Source organism: Eleutherodactylus coqui, chromosome 5 (assembly GCF_035609145.1).
Source record: "Eleutherodactylus coqui strain aEleCoq1 chromosome 5, aEleCoq1.hap1, whole genome shotgun sequence".
Taxonomy (NCBI): domain Eukaryota; kingdom Metazoa; phylum Chordata; class Amphibia; order Anura; family Eleutherodactylidae; genus Eleutherodactylus; species Eleutherodactylus coqui.
The window spans coordinates 127,194,889-127,207,114 of record NC_089841.1 but is presented as its reverse complement, the minus strand read 5'-3'; the positions used below and the strand labels follow the sequence as shown (position 1 = coordinate 127,207,114).

Sequence of the window (12,226 nt, the reverse complement as noted above, 5' to 3'; positions counted from 1 at the left end):
GCAACGTATGAAGCAGTCTGCTTCCTGCAGCAAAACCGCTAGAAGTAGGACAACCCCTTTAAAGGATCAGAAACCCCTTTAACAGTACGCTTCAAAGGCAAGTTTCACATCAGTGTCAGAACCTCCGTCTGTCACAGATCCGGCATAAAATACTATAAGAAAAGCGCTGCCTGCAGTACTTTTTCTTCAGTCCGAAAGTTGGGCGAACCCAGTTATAGTCAATTGGGACCGCCTGATGCGGTTCGGTTCCATCCAGAGACAGTCGTTTGGCTGAGGGGATTACCCCGAGTGCAGATGTGAAACCACTCAAAGTCTTCTGTTTTATCTAGATCACTAGTGAGCCAACAACAACCCTTCAAGCACAAAACATCCAACAGAGTCACAGCAAAGGACATAAAAGTGATAGGTCCACAAAAAACTACTGCAAATAGGAAAGTTATTGAAGGATTAGGGTGGTTCCACACCTGTGTTCAGGATCAATTCAGGGTTTTCATCGCTCTGCTAAGTTTCTGGAGGATGTAAGGGTACCTTCACACTTTCTATAAAATCGCGTGATTTTTGTGCGATGTGAGAGTGAGTGAAAACACACAGTTATGAAACAATGATTTTCCTTCACATCTGCAAGATTTTCATTCATGCGATGTTATGCGAGAAAAAAAAATTAAAAATCGCGGCATGCCCCATCTCTGATTTTTTACCTCCCATGTTTCCCTATGGAGCCTCCTTTTTATCAAATTGCAAAGCACAAATTTGCGATTTTCGTGCAATGCGTCTTTAACATTAGAAAGTCCTATTGTCAATCGCACAAGAAAACGCAAGCAGCTGCGATGTTTTTGCGAGAAAAAGCTTCACTGACACTCAAGAATCGCAGGAACAAAGACACGATTTTGCTGCGATTTTTTCACGGCAAAATAGTGATCGCCAATGTGAAGGAGCCCTAAAACTGACATGAACTGAGCAGCTACAATTCTCTTAAATAAATTTAAAAAAAATCTTTGTAATTCATTACCCCCCACCAAGCTGGGTTCTCATTTTACCGACCTCAGAGGGATGGAAGGCTGAGTCAACCTTGAGCCAGCTACCTGAACCACGTGGGGATTGAACCTGCAACCTTCAGGTCGTGAGCGTGAGCTTAGGACTGCATTTCTGCTGCCTTAGCAGTCTGCACCACACGAGGCTCTATTATACTATATGACACAAAGACCTGCCCAGTAATATTATATCAGGGGATCACTATGCGGGGCCCATCATTCTTCAAAATAGAAAAGTTGTCTCATGTCACCATGAAAGTTATTGTCAGAGAGAAGCTGATTAACCACTTCAAGGGCAGCAGAGGTCCCCGTGAATAAAAAGTGACACTTGATCACAGTCACGCTGCTAAATGCTATTTGAAACTCAACCTGAACCTGCATAGTTTAACCTTTCCAAGAACCCATGAAAGCCCAAGCATAGAAACAGTGATCCTCTCGTATATCAGGCTGACCTGCAATCCCTTCACCTAGATCTCCCCTGCAGGCAGAGCCTGACACATATGTTATGCAGCCCGCCGCTGATACTAGATAGCCAACCATTCCTCTTGGAGCCAGTCAGTGCGGTACTGAAAGCCCAGACAGCTCCATGTCCATAGTGATCTGGGATCTCATACTACTGCCCGGCGTTAGAACGCGACTTCTCCCAGAATGCACAGGCAATCCTCTCTCAAGAGGATGAAAAAGCACTTGCACAACTGGCTATCAACATCTGCTAAGGGGGGAGAAAAAATAAAATTAAAATGAAAAAATTTAAAAAAACAGGAAGTCCCCGAAAACATTAGATTTGTCTTTTTTTTTATATGGCTGCACTGTTGCAAAGAAAATGATAGGTTTTTTTTTTTTATGCAACTTTTAACCCCATCCAGGCCACATGACCCTTAGGCCGCCTGCACAGGGGCGGATTTATACTGCGGAATCCAGAGCCGGAGTCCGCAACAAATACTGCTCATAACATGCTACTGAAAAACGCTTTTTCCTTCACAAGAGCAGAAAAAAAATTGTGATTTTCCGCTAGCAGAGGAAGAAAAAAAAAAAGCATCACAGCATGTTCTTGTGTTGAGGAAAGGTCGCGGATTCTGCGTCATCGCTAGGCAATCACGCGGGTAAAGCAGGCATTTAAGGCCTCATGCCCACTGGCAAATTCGGATTTTAAATCCTAATTTGACCGTGGACATGAGGCCTAAAAAAAAAAAATCAGTACTGCGCATGTCCGACGGCAAGTCATGCAAACCGTCTGCAGATGAAGTAAAGAGAAAGCAGGTGCACACAGACGCCGCTGCTGCCAGAGCCGGATTCCACATAAAGAATCCGATCTGCCCGTGTGCAGGCGGCCTCACAGAAGCCATATGGACATATCAAAAAAAAAAAAAAAAGACGACTTTTTTGATAACTCAGTGACATCTATAGGGGAGGGGTCCAAGCATCCTCTGTTTTCTGAACAGGTCGCTGCGCAGGAAGTGGGAGGAGGTAAGCTGTGACAATCACCTACTGTATGGTGGATCCTGAGTTATCTTTAGATCAGTGTTTCCTGTCAATGCAATTCTAGCTGTGATAACGAAATGACTTGAAAAACAATCTCTACAAAATAGGAATTTTAAGACTATTAGGCTGCCTGTCCACGGGCGTTGTTGAGCCGCCGCCGGGGAGCAGGAGCCAGCAAGACAGATCTCCGCGGTAAGCCTATCTGACAAATAGGCTCACCACGGAGAATCGCGGCAATTCGCCAGCCGCGAGCGAAGAACCGCTATGATTCTCCGCTGGTGGACAGGGGGGCTGCGCTTTCCATTGCAACGCTACAAAAAGCGTGCACTGTGTTCCCTGGATTATCGCCGTGGGTAACGCAATGCAAAAACACCCATGGACAGGCAGCCTTAGGCTGCTCTCACACGTGCGTTCAAAAACGCAGTATTTTACCGCTATTTCAAGCGCCATTTTTGAATGCATTGAACAGAATTTGGCAATGCATCATATTATTGTGATGGGGTGTGTTATTTAAAAAAAAAAAACAGACATGGGAATTAATTTTTTTTAAAAAAGGTTAAACATAAAAACAAATTTAAACAATAGGTCCTATCTGACCATACATTCCTCCTAAGAATATGCTCCTGCACACCACCATTTTTGATTTGGTAGTGCATTTCCATCAGAAAAGCTGCAAAACACACACACACACACACACACACACACACACACACACACACACACACACACACACAATTTGTTTTATGGCCCATTGACTTCACTGGGATTTTCCGAGCTTCAGTTATGGAGAGTTTAATTACATTCGATTTGTGATTTATTTTTTTTTAAACACGGAAACAATAGTATAGCGGTCTGCGCTACTTCTGTTTTTAAAAAAGCTTGGTTTTATTTTTTGGATGCCTGTTAAAGGCCAGTCTCACATGACCGGATTTGAATTGCGGATTCCGTGATCGGTGTCTGTGCGGACTTTCCGTTGTAAAAAGCAGGCATTGAAAGCACGCATTTTCAAACTTCCCTTCACACTCGAATACAATTGTGTATTCAACGAGCAAAAGAAAAATCGCAGCATGCTCCATTTTACCACGGAATCCTCTGTTGACGTCAATGGAGACCATATGCAATAAGCATTGAGTATGGGCTCAGAGTACCCGCGTCATCGTTAGTGACGGCGTGAGAATTACCAAATAAAAAAAAAAAACACAACAAAACTGTATTGCACATGACGTCCTGCGAGCCTCTGTGGTCATGCGCAATACAGTATAGCCTCCCGCTTGCAGAATCCGACCCGCCCGTGTGAACCCAGCTGAAACATATCTTTCTAAACAAGCATGTACAGAAGGTTAGAAAGACAAAAAGGATTTAAAAAATGATTTGCTAAAAACAAAATGTAAAAATCGAAACAAGCAGACTACAAAAAAAACACAAAAAAACAAAAAAAAAAACCTGGACATGTTTTACACAGATCCGTCTACCAGATCCATTAAAAAAAAAAAGGGGGGGGGGGGGAGAACCTATGGCTTTTATTTGAATTCCTATTTACAATCTGTTCCATTGAAAAAGAAAAAAAAAGGCGGATCCATTCACAAGACTGATGTGAACGAGCCCTTCAAGCAGTGATCTTATGCCCACGGCTTTCAGTTTTCTAACTGCCAGTACGCGCTGGGAGGAAGAGTTTCATAATAGCATGAGAGCCACACATTACAGACCGCCATCTTAAATAATAAATCACGCGGCGCGCTCACGCAGGCAGACAGCATTTCTTTTTTGTTTACCAATTCTTGCAAAAAATAAATATATGTTTTGCTACAAAGTGTCAGGAATGTAAGAGCACGTGGCACATCCCAACAGCCGCTGAGTGAGACGAATGCCATCCTGCCAAGCCGGAAACACAGATGTGTCCCAGGGCCACTGATCACCATGTGAGGGCAGGAATGCCTGGCACCTCACCTGCATGTATACACATATTAGCATCTAGCACATTTCTACATCATTAGCTGTGATTCACCTGTGATTAAAAAGATAAAGTCGGCAACAAGAAAAACACTAATCCTGGGACATTTTAATGTAACAATATAAGAAAAACAGAAAAAAAAAACAACTCACAAGCAGAGACAGTGGAATCCAAAGCAGATTCTGCCTCTAAATCCGCACTCAAGCTGCATAATGCTGCTGTGGATTTTTCAACGGATACGCAGCCAGATTAAGGCCTCCTGCACATTGCAGGGCCCGATTCCACATGTGAAGTCCTGCAGCGGAATCCGGCCCTGCCAGCAGCGGCGTCCGCGTGTACATGGTTTGCCGCCGGGTAGTCTGTACTGCGGACGGACCCAGCAGCTCGCTGTCGGGCATGCACAGTACATAATTTTTTTTTTACATTTTCTCCTTGCAGGTGATAAAGTGTCCCTAGAAGTCCCTGGGGAAGAGGTCCTGCACTCCATCACTTCCTGAAGACTAAAAATCTATCAGATTTCTCTGCCAAAACAGTCCCTTTCATTTCAGCTGCCATAAAGCGCACACCCTGCTGTAATGATTACACAGGAAACACAGGAAGGAAGTGACTGCCTCCTATCTGACCGTCCCCAAGGAAGGTGTCATGAAGAAAAATAGTTACAACGCTCAAAAGTAAGACCCAACAGATCTTTATCTAAATGTATTTAATAAAACTAAAAAATAAAGGAGTCGTACCCAAAACCAACTTCTTACCTATCCACAGGATAGGCGGTAAAAGTATGATCGGTGGGGTCCCACTGCCCAGACCTCCACTGATCCCGAGAATAGGGATCCAGTATTCCCCCTCCTCCACACTGCAGGGTCACTACAGCAGTACTGTTGTATCTTGTCTCCACCAGAAGGAGGGGTGGAGACAACGGTTTGTCCAGCAGGAGTGGAAGGGAACGGCAACAGCAGCTGATGGGACTACTTGCCGACAGTGGCTTACTGCAGGCCGGATATAGTGATTCTTCGGTGAAGGGAGGCCGCCAGCCCCAGTCAAATGGGGGGATGGACAGCGGCGGATCAAGGAGGACAGAAGGAACAGTGGCTGTGAAAGTGACAGCTGACAGGCTGTTAGACCACCTCAGATGGGGGACACTGACAGCAGCTGTGGACACGGCGCAGGGAGCACTGATGGCAGGCTGCTAGGTAGGAGCAGACGTTGTGAGACATGCTGGTCAGGGGAACAGTCAGTGTGGCCACAGAAGCAAACACGCCGCACATGGCTGTCCTAGCGGGGACATAACAGTACACTGGGTCAGCTTCAGAAGATAAAAACACTAGAGCGAGGTAGCAGTCAGGGGACATTGTACAGCAGAGACTCATTACAGTGTAAGGAGCGCGGCTGGCAGACTCTCAGCAGCCAATCAGCGCCTGTGGCCGTCCCGTGGCTGTCAAGCTGCCCAATCCTTGTCTCAACCCCTCCTTTCAGAGGAGACAAGATACAACAGTACCCACTACATCTTCCTACACAGTGAGGAAGAGATTGAATGACACAGAAGTCACATATATGCAAAGCTGCTCCATTTATTTCCAATGGGACTTCCAGAAATAACAGAGTTCAAGCACTCCATCTCCGGCAATCACATTGGAAACAAATGGAGCTTCGTCACACATGCACAACGGCCATGCTATTCAATAGGACATACCTGAGGGCAGGTACAGTAAACCCATAGTGACAGAGATGGGGTAAGGAAGCCCTAATGATCAGACTTCTCTTGCGCATAGGAGATAAAAGTCTATTCTGGTACAACCTTTTTAAATACCTAAACGCATCTAATATAAAAAAAAGCCTACAGGCTTTTTCTTGCACCACACGTTGACCCCTTTACATGACCTTTGGTGGATGAGTTTGGTGTCATTAGATTTGTGACGTCCTCGCCACCGCCGTAAAATCATAAGATTTAAAAGGGTTGTCTCGCGAAAGCAAGTGGGGTTAAGCACTTCTGTATGGCCATATTAATGCACTTTGTAATATACATCGTGCATTAAATATGAGCCATACAGAAGTTATTCACTTACCTTCCCTGCGCTGGCGTCCCCGTCTCCATGGCTCCGTCTAACTTCAGCGTCTAATCGCCCGATTAGACACGCTTGCGCAGAAGGGTCTTCTGCCTTCGGGTCTGTCCGGCAGCAGCGGCGTTCTGGCTCCGCCCCCTTCTACGCGTCATCGCGTAGCCTCGCCCCGTCACGTGTGCCGATTCCAGCCTCCTGATTGGCTGGAATCGGCACACGTGACGGGGCGGAGCTACGCGATGACACGTAGAAGGGGGCGGAGCCAGAACGCCGCTCGTGCGCAGTAGGGGAAACTTTAGGGTGGAAGAAAGCCAGCCAGGGCATCATTGGACCACTAACTTCAATGGGAGGAGGTGGGTGGCGCATTGGTTGCCTAATTTGTGTGCCCAAATGTTAAAGGGATTGTACCAGAAAGCACTTATTACTAGAGATGAGCGAGCGTACTCGGAAAAGCACTATTTGCTCGAGTAATTTGCTTTATGCGAGTATCGCTGTGCTCGGGTCTGAAGATTCGTGTGCCGCTGCGGCTGACAGGTGAGTCGCAGCGGGGAGCAGGGGAGAGCGGGCGGGAGAGAGGGAGAGAAAGATCTCCCCTCCGTTCCTCCCCGCTCTCCCCTGCAGCTCCCCGCTCCGTGCCGGCACCCGAATCTTCAGGGACGAGCACAGCGATACTTGGATAAAGCAAATTACTCGAGCGAGTAGTGCTTTTCCGAGTACGCTCGCTCATCTCTACTTATTACCAATCTAGGTTAGTGACAAAAGTCTGATTAGTGGGGACCTTACCAGTGGGACCCCCACTGATTCTGAGGATAAGGGTCCCGTTTCCCCTTACTCCTCACTGCAAATTTACTGCACCCCCGCAGTGAGGATCAGATTGAGTGAAGCGGTGGCCATGCCTGATGCTGCCTCATTTATTGTCAACAAGACTGCTGGAGATAACCGAGCTCTTTACTTGGCCATTTCCATTAGCCTCACTGAAATGAATGGAGCGGCAGCAACCCATGCCACCACTCCATTCAAATGGATGTCACTGTGGGTGAATCAAGCCTGCAGTGACAAAGGAGGACACGGGATCCCCGTTCTCAGGATCAGCGACGGTCTCACCAATCAGACTCTAAGCCATCCTATGGACAGGGGATGAACGTGCTCTCTGGTACAAGAGCTTTACAGCAGTATACACTTAGCTGACTGCACCTCAACTGCACTGTCTGAATACACCCTAAAGATAAACTGCCCATGTACTCAGAGAAGGAGGCAGCAGGCTGCTGCAACCTATAAAGACCTCATGTGAGCAGTCAACATTGAAATCAGAAGCTGTGACACTTGGCGCCATTTCTTTTTAACCTAAGGCCTCATGTACACGGGCGGATTTTTGCTGCGGAATTCTAAGCAGACGTCCGTCTCCGGATTCCGCAGGAATAGCTCTCCATAGCATGCAATGCAAAAAAAGATTCTTCATGCAAACGACCGGAAACCAATAGCGGCTGCAAAATAAATAAAATCGCAGCTTGCTCTATTTTCCTGCGGTTCTCGCGATCCACGGCCAGTCCGCCCAAGTGATTAGCCAACACCATTCATCCCAAGTGATTAGCCAGTCTCGGTTCTGTTATCGTACCCATGTAGAAGGTTGGTTCTGGTAGGATTACTAATGTATCAAGTTCAGTTATGATACTGTACCTACACAGTAAGTTTGTTATCTGTGTAAGGCTGCCTGTCCACGGCCGTTGCGGTATCCCGCGGCAGATCTCCGGGAGTCATCTTTACCCCCCAGGAAGCTGGGTACTCATTTTACCGACCTCGGAAGGATGGAGTCAACCTTGAGCCGGCTACCTGAACCAGGCGGGGATTGAACCTGCAACCTGAGCAATAGCTTAAAGCTGCCTGTCCATGGGCGTTGCAGTATCCCATGGCGAATCTCCGCTGTGGGAGCCGCCGCCCGGGAGCAGGAACCGGCAGAAGGATCTCCGCTGTCAGCCTATTTGACACGCGGAGAATCGCATGCTGCGAATTGCCGCCACCTTGTGGAGAATCGCTATAATTCTTCGCTCGCGGACAGGGGTGGGAGGGGCGGGGGGAGCGCTTTCCATAGCAACGCTATGGAGAGCTTTCACTGCGTTCCCCGCGGTTTGATTATTGCTGCGGGGAACACCATGAAAATACACCCGTGGACAGGCAGCCTAATACGTTCAGTTCTTGTTCCAAATTAGGTCTGTCTAAAAGCAGTCTAAAGTATGGACAGCAACTTCAAATCTGACTCCCCGTTGGACACTAATAGTGCCTAAGGCCATGCTCACGCATACACTTTTAAACATGATTACCCTAGCATTTTGAACGCCGCGGTATAACACTCCTATTGATTTTAATGGGGCCTCGCAGACATACGCTAAAGTCTGCAGAGCAAGTGTGTGATGTTTGAGCGCTGTCTGCTCTATTTTACCGCACCTCATCACCCATCACAATGATGGGGTGCACTAAATCTTGCTGTCGGAGGCAGGAACCTGCATCCAAAAACAAAAGTAAAATCACGGCAAAATGACACCAAATTGCAGCGTTTTGCCGGCCACATGTGAGAGAGTGGCCTAAGGCAGCAGGAGATCTTAATACAGCCATGGCCCAGACAGACTCAATATTGTTCAATCAGGGTTCTGCGGGGGCCATATCATCACTTCCAGAACTCCTTGTTCTTCTTTACGCAGAGTCGGCAAAACACAGCGATTTTACCACCATTTTCGGCTCCAGGTTACTGCGCATGACAGCAGTTTTTAACGCACCCCGTCATTGTGATTGGTTTTGAGGGGCGTTAAAAGACCTCAGCGTGAGCACCTCAATCCTGCCTTTGCTGTGGAGCGGCACACTGCCCCCCACTGCTGGTGTGATGGCCTGTGGAGACCATCACATATGACAGTCGGTCCCCCCTAGTAGTGGTACGAAGGACAATGACAGCTCAGCGATATGTTCAGGACATCCTGCAGCCACATGTGTTCCTCTCATGGCGCCTTCCAAGAGGCAGCAGGATAATGCTGGGCCGCACACACAAGGGGGTCACAGGAATACCGCCACAACATTGTGGCTGCCCAGTCACCAGATTTATCTCCAACAGAACATGTCTGGGACACAAACTTCAAAAGCCTATGTGTTTGCTTTATCTAGAGCCTAGGTTTTAGGAATTGTGGAGGGATATGCCGCAAGATACCACAGAGAATCTGTATGACTTCATGCCCGCCGGTCTCACATCTTCCATCCAAGCTAGAGGTGGGTACAACAGGGTACTAAAGCCTTGCTTCAAAGGGTCAGTTTTCTGCAATAAATTATCCTCTTGCTCTGATGATACAAGTAAGAGATTACATTAACTTTACAGTCACACAGAGAAAGTTTCATTCTGTTACATAAGCTTCTAGGAAATGTTTTTTCCTCCCCACAATGAGTGCCATATAGGTGTTTTTCTACCAGATGGGTGTGCAGGTCAATAATTTAACTATGGGCAAACAACTGCAAAACAAGAGGCAAACTTCCACTCCCACTTTCCATATAAAATGCATTTTTGCAGGTAATAAAACCTTTTATTGTCTAGTTCTTATCTGCCATAAATGCCGCTGCGCAGAAACAAACCCTCCTCCAGCAGAACACAACGTTTCATTACTTCCCATTATATTTACATAGAAAATTACAGAAAGGCTTTTTCTACACACAATATTTTGTTGAAACAAATCCATTTCCAACTGTTTGCAGAAATCAGCATTCGGGGTAAAGCATCTGTCACGTCCATGTGCTGCAGAAGAGAGCGAGGATCTGGCTGTGCTCAGCGAGGGGATCCCACAGAACAGTAGCATCATCTGGTATACCTCACTTCTACTGAATGCTCATGGTGCCGCATCAAGTGGGCTCACCACTGCCCTGGCATCAAACCCAGGCTTTCCAAGCAAGCACTCTCTCACCAACAAGTTTTAGTCCTTGTTCATAGAAAACATGCAAAAACCATTACAGATCTGCATTATTTAAGTAGTATGAAAGCGAGCACCGGCAGACCTCAGCCTCAGGGTCTAACAGATCTCCATTAGGCCCAATGCACACGGCACATTTGCATTGCAGGATTTGGAGCAGGCGTAGTCCTTCGGAAAAAAAAAAAAAAAAGACTGCCCATAGACATGCTATGGAAGAAAAAAAAAATTTTTCATTTTTCCATGTCCACGAGCAGAAAGCAGTTGCGATTTTCTGCTCGCGGAAGAAAAAAAAAATTAAATATATTGCAGCTTGTCCTATTTCAGCGTGGATGGTTTCCATTGAAGTCAATGGAAGCCGTCCGATCCGCAGCCCCTCCACAATGAAATTGAGGAAGGTCAACAGATTCCATGTCATCGCCTAGCGAAGGTTCAGCATTTTTTGTACTGTGCTAGTGCACCAGCCGGTACATCCACAGTACAGAAGAGACGACTGCAGACAGGTACTCTGGGTCACCGGCCGCGCACAGGGTCGGATTCCACTGCAGGATCCCATATGCAGAATCCGACCCGGCCTAATGGTGTGGTTTTTTTTTTGTTTTTTTTTTAACCCATGCTCATCAGTAATTTTTTTGCGCCATACTCCGCTCAGTAACTTTAAAGAGAAATGGAGTGCTACAATGAAGCTACTGGGGTCGTACAACACACCAGGGCTGACAATTCTTTTACTCTAATCCATTGATTTTCATTGATCCATTCACACTTAAGAATATTCATTGCATGTGATGCGCATGCAAGGGGGAAAAAAAAAAAAAAGATAAAACACACAACGCAGCGTGTTCTATTTTACTGCATAGTTACCCGTGATAGATCCCATTGTTCTCTATGGGCACATAATCATAGCTGTACATACGCAACTACATTACGTTTAGGCGGCGTTTACAAAGCGAGAAATTTAACAAAAATAAAAAAAAAAAAGGACACCAGGAAGGCTGCGCATGAAAGCATGTGTGAGATACAATGTCATGCGCACTCCAAAAATAGCTGCCATAGCCTTAAGGTATCGTTCACATGGGCTACAAAACGCATGTATGTAAAGCCCATGGTTTCCAAGGTATTATTGTATATGGTCACCACCAGGAAGTACTGGTGAGACCGGAGTGACAGGGCGGTTACACCCCCCTGTAGGCGATTGACTGTAGAGCAGGCTGCCGTGCAGGTGATGGCAGGGCACTAAAGTTCGAGTGCCAGCGTGCATAGGAAGACAGTAGCAAAGGTGAGAGAATTGGCAGGAGCGGAGCACCAGCTGAGGCAGGAGATCGCAAGGATGCAAAGGCTGCAGCGGAAGAGAGCGGCAAGGCTGAGAAAGGTGGTGGCACAGGTGGCAGCGCGGCCAGAAGATGCAGAGCCAGCGGCGCAATCACAGCCAGAGTACTGAGGCAGCAGAGGCACTGCCTCAGTGCAGGGGAATTGCTGCAGGGCGGAGGTGCCGGCTACAGGGGACATGCAAGGGGGATGGCTGCTCCGGGGAAACCTCCCAGCAGCGTCTGTATAGTTTGTTGCCTGAGCTGCACGGTTAGGGTGAGTTTTCATGTTAGGCTTAGATTATTAACTGTAAATGTTTCTATGTTACCCCTGTAACATGCAAGTATTTACATCTAAGCCTAACAAGAAAACTCACCCTAACTGTGCACCCTAGGCAACAATCTATACAGATGCTGCTGCTAGGCCCTTACAGAAGTCACCCAATCGGGAACTAGGGGTGTG

The 12,226-nt window shown here is 47.0% G+C and overlaps 1 protein-coding gene across 2 annotated transcripts in view; it reads right to left on the bottom strand.

Moving 5' to 3' along the window:
* CSNK1G3 (casein kinase 1 gamma 3) overlaps window positions 1-12,226 on the bottom strand; it is a 132,915-nt gene that overhangs the window by 102,152 nt on the left and 18,537 nt on the right. The gene's annotated exons all lie outside the window — the stretch shown is intronic.